Raw genomic sequence first — 7,734 nt, 5'->3', positions numbered from 1 at the left:
GGAAACTGTAAAATATAAAACATTGTGTTGCTGGCCTCTGTCTGGTGCAGCAATGATGATGCAGTGAATAGTGAATATTCTCTCTGACCAATCAGCAGTCTGTCGTGTTTTCACGTTACATTTTAGTATCCCTCAGCTCGCTTGGGACCTCGACGGAGGTGAGGTGATACGAAGTACCTGGAAGCAGGTACAGGTACAACATTTCTACAATGGATATATTGTGCAGTGGAAAAGGGGCTTAACTAAAATCCAAGGGCCTCCGCTCAGACTAGCTTGATTTGAGGGCGTGCCTGACCCCGCTAGCCGCTTGGCAAGCTTTATGACGCGTTTTCATTGTGACGTCAAAGTGCAGGAAGGGAAATGGCTGGACTACAAACGAGCTGTTTTCAAGCAGTTCAGAGCAGAGCTTTCTGTGGCAGATGGAAACTCCCTTTGGGCTGGACTTTGAGCTTTTTCACTTTGCAAACCTGTTACATGCACAAAAAAGAAATATAACTCAATAAAGGAGAGGGGAAAAGCCAAACAGCATAATACCACCTCTTTAATTGCCGCCCAGGGATATTTAAATAAACCCATTTTAGCATTTTGCAGACAAACACAGAGAGAGATGTTATATATTACGTTACAAGACGCAGACACGGTGGATATTTCACAAGCATGGACCATGTAAAGCGACAGTGAAGTGAACACACTGCAGTTGCCAGTGCAGATGTCATTCGTTATCCACCACGTCAGTTTCATTTTCTAAAAATCCCACATTTGCAGAATTTACAAGAGGGGAAAATAATAATGAATTTACAGCAATTCACTATGTTTATAAAGTTTCCCCTAACTCACAATACTCCGTAATAATTTTAAGAGAGTCTGTCATCTCAAATGACTCACAGAGATCTCAATGAGGATAACGAGAATGAATTAAAAATACATTGTGTAAACACAAAGGTAATATCGTACCATTAATATCCGGGTATCTATTCAGATACAGATTGCATTTTAATAAGCAGTTTCACAATACTGTCACTTTTTTTCCAAAAGTTAGAATGCACTCAAAAAAACCCATAAATAGCAACCCACATTGGGCATGCACACATAGAGAACAGAACTGTTTGCGGTAAGTGTGCTATCAGCAACAGACCAAACACCCGGACAATGCCTTTATCATAGGCGGTGTTTTCAACCATACTAACCTCAGGACTGTATTCCATCAACATTTCTCCTGCTCAACTAGGGGACACAACACTCTGGACCACCTTTACACTAACATCAAAGACTCATACAAGGCTACTCGCTGCCCCTACTTTTGGCAGTCCGACGACCTCTGTTTGTTCCTGGCTCCAGTTTAGAAACACCAAGGCGTAGGCATAGACACAAACGTTATTGTTCACGTACTTGCCTGCGTACTTTGCGTGTACCTGGACGATTAAATGTGAATTCACTAGGAGGCCACCACCAGATTATCTTCCTTGAAAACCTCTAAAATTGCACATCGTAAACAAACCAAACATAGCGACACTCGAGGACGGTGTGAATTTGAGACCAGATCATAACAATTTCGGTAATTGCGGACGAGCTCCAGGAGTTTTATTGTAAACATCCCACAATAAATCTCCTTTTAAATCTGTTGTTGACCTTCTTCTTCTTTTGCATTTAATGGCAGTTGGCAAGCCAACTGCATACCACCACCACCTGGGCGGGTGTGCGGAACAGTAGATTGCTGCTAACCTGCCTGTCAGATCAACATACTGCCCCCATGCTCAAGTGCTGAATTGCATCTTGCGGACGCAAAGCGTTCGTTTCTGGAGATGTGCACAACCTACGCTCCAGAGGAACGCAGGATATGCGTCAGCCATCTTGCATACACGAATGTGTAGTTAAAAGCTAGTATATCCAGGGCTTTACTGTTTGGCCATAGGGAGCAGTCTCTGAACTCCAAAACAGTAAATTCTGACAACAGACTGGAATACTTTTGCAGTACTACAGCACAGCCAGAACCAACCTCCAAAACTGCATCAGAAAGGCTAAACCTAACTACATCCTACATAAAGAGGACCACTTACACAACAACTACAACTCTCAGCCCACGTGGCAAGACATTCAGACTGTAAAGGTCCAACACCCATTCCACTACAAACAATGCCTCACTCCCAGATGCGCTATGAGTTGCAGCCAGTTTGTGACACAGTGGTAACGTAGCTGGTAGAGTTTTGCAATATAAACATCTAAGAACTGAAGCGCAACCCTGCTCTGTTTGGGATAGTGAGCTGCACTTTATGGAAGTTAACACCTCTTATAACCTGCTTAGAACAATGACTGATCACAGTCCATTATAAACCACACATTAGATAAAGTTTATACAAACATTGACAAGGGAAACACAATAATTCTCTCTGTGATTATGGACCCTCGCCAAAACTGCCCACCAGCAATAACATCTGGCCTGCTGCCAGATTACAGCGCTTTCATAGTAAAAAATATAAATTAAAAAATGCTTTGATGTGCTGAAATAGATCTCAGACATGGCAGCAACAGTTACTCACATAATCACTTCCTCTTTAGGGGTTTTACCTACAAAATAAAAGCACGAGAAGCTTGTTTTATGTAATTTAGTATTTGGAGTTGAACTGAGCGTTTACTTTGAAAAAATCTGAACGACATTAAGAGTCTGATTGCTTGACACACCTCTGAAAGAGCTGTCAGAAAACATGATTCCCCTAAATGTCCTCTGCCTGGAGATACTTGGGAAATGCAAAAGCATCCATAGGTTGATGGATGAGGATCAAACACCGAAACACATACACTGCAGCACATGCTGTAATCTTAGAAACATTCGCTGCAGAGAGAGAAAAAAAAATTGTCCCGAGGTGAGAGTCCAGCACTTTACCGACTGAGCTAACCGAACAACATAACAATAGCATCAAATATTATGGCTTATATTCTCACCCACCATCTCATGGTTGAAAATATTGCTCTGGTGCAAAACGTATTTGCCAACCCCTGCAGTATTTTATTACTACTACTACTTCTTCTAACGGACGTATTCAACGTAGTGATGAGTGTCTACACTGCCTGAATTCTACTAGAAGTAGAACAAGAAGAGCGTGTGTCCATTTTCAGCTACTGTAGAAACATGACGACGCAACGTGCCGACGTCCATGGAAGGGGGGACCTGGGCTTTTGTAGCTAGAAATGATTCATTCTAAGGTAATAAAAACATAAAGGTTCATTATGTAAGGTCTTTATACACCACTGAAAACATAGTTATGGATCGTAAATTGCATTTCTGTCAATAGATCATAAGAAATATTACACACTGAACTGTTAAGTGTTTAATGCTCAAAATTGTCATATAATTCAGCATTGAAGAGTTAAAGTGTTAAAATCGTCTTGTCATCTAAATGGCTCATCGCACCCCTAGTTAACAGCAGACACCAGCTGATCCAGTTCAAAGTTGTCCACATGTCTTTACTATTATAAATCCAGGTTGCCCAAGATTATTTTGATTTGTTTGACATCATTTGGCTCTGCCCTTCACTTACTACATTCTGGCCCAAAATAATAGATTGGAACTCAAAGGCCTATAAAAGGAAGCTGGAAGCCATCTATGGTTCAGTCCATGCTGTGCTTTCCTACAGCCATGCAACAGTCCTTGATGCTGGGTATGACTGTCGCCAAAAGACTCATTTTGAGGTAATGGAAATCATGCTCTCTCCCTTCCTTCCAGAGATGGAAGGCTCACATGAATTCAATCATACAGATGGAAAGACTTGCTTACCGAGACAAGGCCAGGGGAGGATGAGTATCTCAACCAGCTAATTTCTCCTGGTCCTTGTTTGACAACTGGTAGCCGTTTACTATTTCATGAGAACTTTCCATCAGAGCACTTTTCTGACTTTTACTCTTTAAATTGGGAGACACAAACTATACAGTAGCCCAAATGGAGTGACCCCAGTAATATCTTTCTTTCTTGACTCTTCGATCTTAAAGTTAACTGTTTGTAAAATCAGAATTTGCTGGCTTTTCAACAAAAATCATTAACTCTCTTGTATTTCATCATATTAGATTTTGGGAAATCATTTTACAGTCCCAATCCAAATGCTAGATTATGAGAAAAGTTTTCTTTCTACTGCGAGAGTTAGTCTAGTCAGCAGGCCAGGATTTACAAAAAAAAAAAAAAGAAAATGGGCAGAACAGATGACAGGAAGTTAGAGAAATGGAGCGGGGGAGGGGCAAGACAAGAGAGGGAGAGGGAAGCTGGAAGAAAGTGGTAAAAGTACAGAGGAGTGTTTATATCACAGGGACAGAGCGAGGAGAGAAATTTCAGGCTCTGAGTCCAACTCCCTGGGCCCCTCGGTCCTACAGAAACAGAGTTTAGTCTCCCTCAAAGTTTTCACTGTATGAAGAGCACAGTGGCTAAGCACACGTTTCAACATCATGCTATGGCAGTAAACGCAGCGTTACCTTTCTGTTTACTTCCCCGGCCCTTCAGTTCAATGAAACATCAGTTTCTGTTATTTTTCTGCTTTCCTGTGGAACTGAAGCGACTCATCGGGCTGCGGAAAACGTTACAATCCTAAAAGTGGCTGCTGCCGGTCCGTTGTGAGGCTCTCTGCGGGGTTTAATCCTTTCTCCTGGAATAGGAGCCTTGAAGCGGCCGCAAAGTCTTCGTCCCTCCTCGTAAATTTCATGTTTAGCCACATAAAAAAAGAAGCTGTACAGGAGAAGTGGCACGAAGCTCCCCCCCACCCCCCTGCTAGTCTGCAGTATGAGAGGAATGTCCAGCCTCCCCCCTTCCTCCAGCTAATGGAAACTGGAGGAAAGAGGGGGGGTTTCAGCAGGGAAATCCCTCCTCCTCCTTCTTCTTCTCTAGACTGTTTTTAATCGTATAAATCTAATTATTATAAAACAAATACATTGTTATAACAAACAGTAGGCTATGTTTTATTTGCTGTTTTTATTGTTTGTAAACCAAACTGCCCCTGAGGACAAAAAGACTGCCGAATCCTATCAAAAGACGGAACTAAAGGTATAAGCACAAGATTAGAGCCTACCCGGGTGGAAAAAAAACACTTTATAGTATTTCAAACATATTAAAATTTTTAATAGTACATTTTAAATATACTAAGAAAGAATTGTACTGTATACTAACTTTGAACACACTTTAAAATAATTGTACTATAGTACACTTTCAAGAAATACATTATATAAAAATATACTTTAAGTTAAAGTTATACGTAAATGTACTACGTACGTACGTACGTGTACTATTTCAACTTTGTTTTACATATTTTTTGTATATTTGAAAATGTATGCTCAAAATTATTAGTGTAACAATGTACTGAAAGCCTATTTTAAAAATAACCATTTGAATATGCTAAAGTTTTAGTATATTTTAGATATGTGTAATTACTAAGTTAACTTATTCATGCTTGTATTTCAGTGCATTTATTACTGCAAAAAATGCACTGAAAGCCCTTTTATATTTTTTCAACTAAGTACACAAATAGCTACTCGTGAAAAGTAATGTTTAATAAGATTATATTGGCAAATAAGTGTCATGTTAAAATACATCTTACACACAAACATGTCAAACAAAACATTAAACTTCAAAAGTACAGGTGCACACAAGAAAATTGAGTTTTCTGAACAGTAGTGTTGTGTCGCTCAAAGAACGTTTCGTTCATAAGACCTAATCGTGTGTATGACTCGGGAGGAACGGGTTGTCTCAGTGAGTGATTCGTTCATTTTCTCGCATGCGTGAAGAATCTTGGACTCTTATGTTCACCCGTCACACGGCAGCTGCATGGGCTCCGTCAGCACAGGAAACAGAATTGATTAGTTCACGACTCTCAACTGTGGGTCTGTTTGAGTCATTCATTTGTCACGTAACAGCTATTGTGGAGCAGGAATGAACCTTGTTCACCGCTCACATGGGTCCTCCTCAGTCTTTCGTTCACTCAGCAGGCTGAGTGACTGCCAGCGCCGGACAATGAGAGGCAGGTCGGCCGTCAGGTAACAGTCACTGTCATCAAGCTTATTACTTCAATATATTTACTGCAAATTTGATGATGAATGTTAGTAATTATATACATAAGCCTTTATGTGGCTGGTCTGGTTGTATACTCGGGAAAGATTGTGAAAATGAGAGGATTTAGGCGGAGTAGTGGATTGCATATAGACATATTTCTGTGGTTTTTACATGGTTTGAATTTGGTTGTGGGCCCAGGGGGGTTTATATAATGATGATATACAGTAATCAAGAGGTGAATTTGTGCATTATACTTTGTCAAATAAAGCAAGCCAGACAGCCTTCCGTGTTTGAGAACGGCGCTGTTTTTTAATCCCCACTAGAGGGCTGCAGCGCCACAATAACCAGCCTTGTTCAAATGAACGAGATTTTATTGAACGAGTCTGTCAAAAGAGTCGAACTTGCCATCACTACTGAACAGTAAGAGATTTAAAACTGGAGCAGCCACTACATTATCTTTTTGCAGGTCACATCCCTCACGCCAAACAAGTAAATGGTGGCTACATTACATTCAAAAACCGTCTGTTGTATGTTTTGAATAAATCTGCGGCAAGTCCAACCAATCAAGATTATCAGTTTTGCTGCTCACTTCCAGCCAATCAGAGCTGCAGACGGTACTCGTTCGTTACATCCACGTCCACATCCTAGCCTAGCTCACTCACGTGAATGCAGGTTTGCTAGATTAGCAGGACACAGTTTAGTTCCAATTCGGCAAGGAGGAAATGCAAAAGAAAATGTGAGAGACCGACGTCGTGGAGGCAAAAAAAGCCGTGCTTGTAATATATATTTATATTTATATATATTTGAAAAAGTAACATTAGCCTACATGTTACTTGTCACGCTAGCTCAAATATTGAGGTAAAGTTGCTAGCTTGCTAAACGTCCAGCTGCTTTCTTGGGAGGTAGAGGACTTAACATTATGTACAGTATGTCAGTTTTTGGGCTTAATGCAGTTTCGGGGTCATTGTATTACCTATAAAATATCATATCTTGATAATGCACACTTAGATGATTTTCATATGTTTACAAACGGTATTTGCTGTTTTTTATGCAAACAAAATGGTAATTGTATTTGTACTTTTCAATATAAAACTTGTTGAAATGGTTTCAGTGTGTGTATCAGTACATTTTAATCCAACGAAGGTTAAAAACAAGGGCAACTGGACTTGGTTGAAGATACTGGAAGACGTTTCGTCCCTCATCCAAAGGACTTCTTCAGTTCTGACTGACTGGCAGGGAAGCTCAGCTATTTAACCTCAGTGGGGTCGTTTGCCTGGGTCATCGATACCGCTGGTTCGTTAGTGTTCCTGGTTGCTGTGACGACAGTCGTTAGGACTACCGGTGGCCAAGACTGAACGACCATCGTTGGTATCTTCACCTGAGGCCAATAGGTTACGTTTGTTGAGTTTCCTGGGAAGTGATGAAAGGACAGCATTGTAAGTGGGGGATAAGTGGTGGCGTAGACCCCCTCCCCTGTTTAATGACGGCTTCTCAACCCGGGTGTAGATGGCTTCCTTGACACCTCTTTCAAACCATCCATCTTCTCTGTCTAAAATGTGCACCTGGTGGTCCTCAAACGAGTGTCCTCTGTCCTTCAGATGTAAGTAGACTGCAGAGTCTTGACCTGAGGAGTTGGCCCTTCTGTGTTGAGCCATGCGTTTGTGTAGTGGTTGTTTAGTCTCCCCAATATACAGGTCTGTGCGTTCCTC

The 7,734-nt window shown here is 41.1% G+C and overlaps 1 protein-coding gene across 4 annotated transcripts in view; it reads right to left on the bottom strand.

The window, feature by feature from the left end:
• amot (angiomotin) overlaps positions 1-4,726 on the bottom strand; it is a 55,398-nt gene extending 50,672 nt beyond the window's left edge. For 3 of the 4 annotated variants that reach the window (XM_046040191.1, XM_046040190.1, XM_046040195.1), the window contains exon 1: positions 4,459-4,726. The gene's annotated coding sequence lies outside the window, so the exon portion shown is untranslated. Of the gene's footprint in view, positions 1-3,772; positions 3,853-4,458 lie in introns of those variants that run through there. The other variant, XM_046040194.1, reaches the window with a different exon arrangement.
• Positions 4,727-7,734: the final 3,008 nt, after the last annotated feature.

This window comes from Micropterus dolomieu, linkage group LG23, assembly GCF_021292245.1.
Source record: "Micropterus dolomieu isolate WLL.071019.BEF.003 ecotype Adirondacks linkage group LG23, ASM2129224v1, whole genome shotgun sequence".
NCBI lineage: Eukaryota > Metazoa > Chordata > Actinopteri > Centrarchiformes > Centrarchidae > Micropterus > Micropterus dolomieu.
This window is presented reverse-complemented; position numbering and strand designations above follow the sequence as displayed.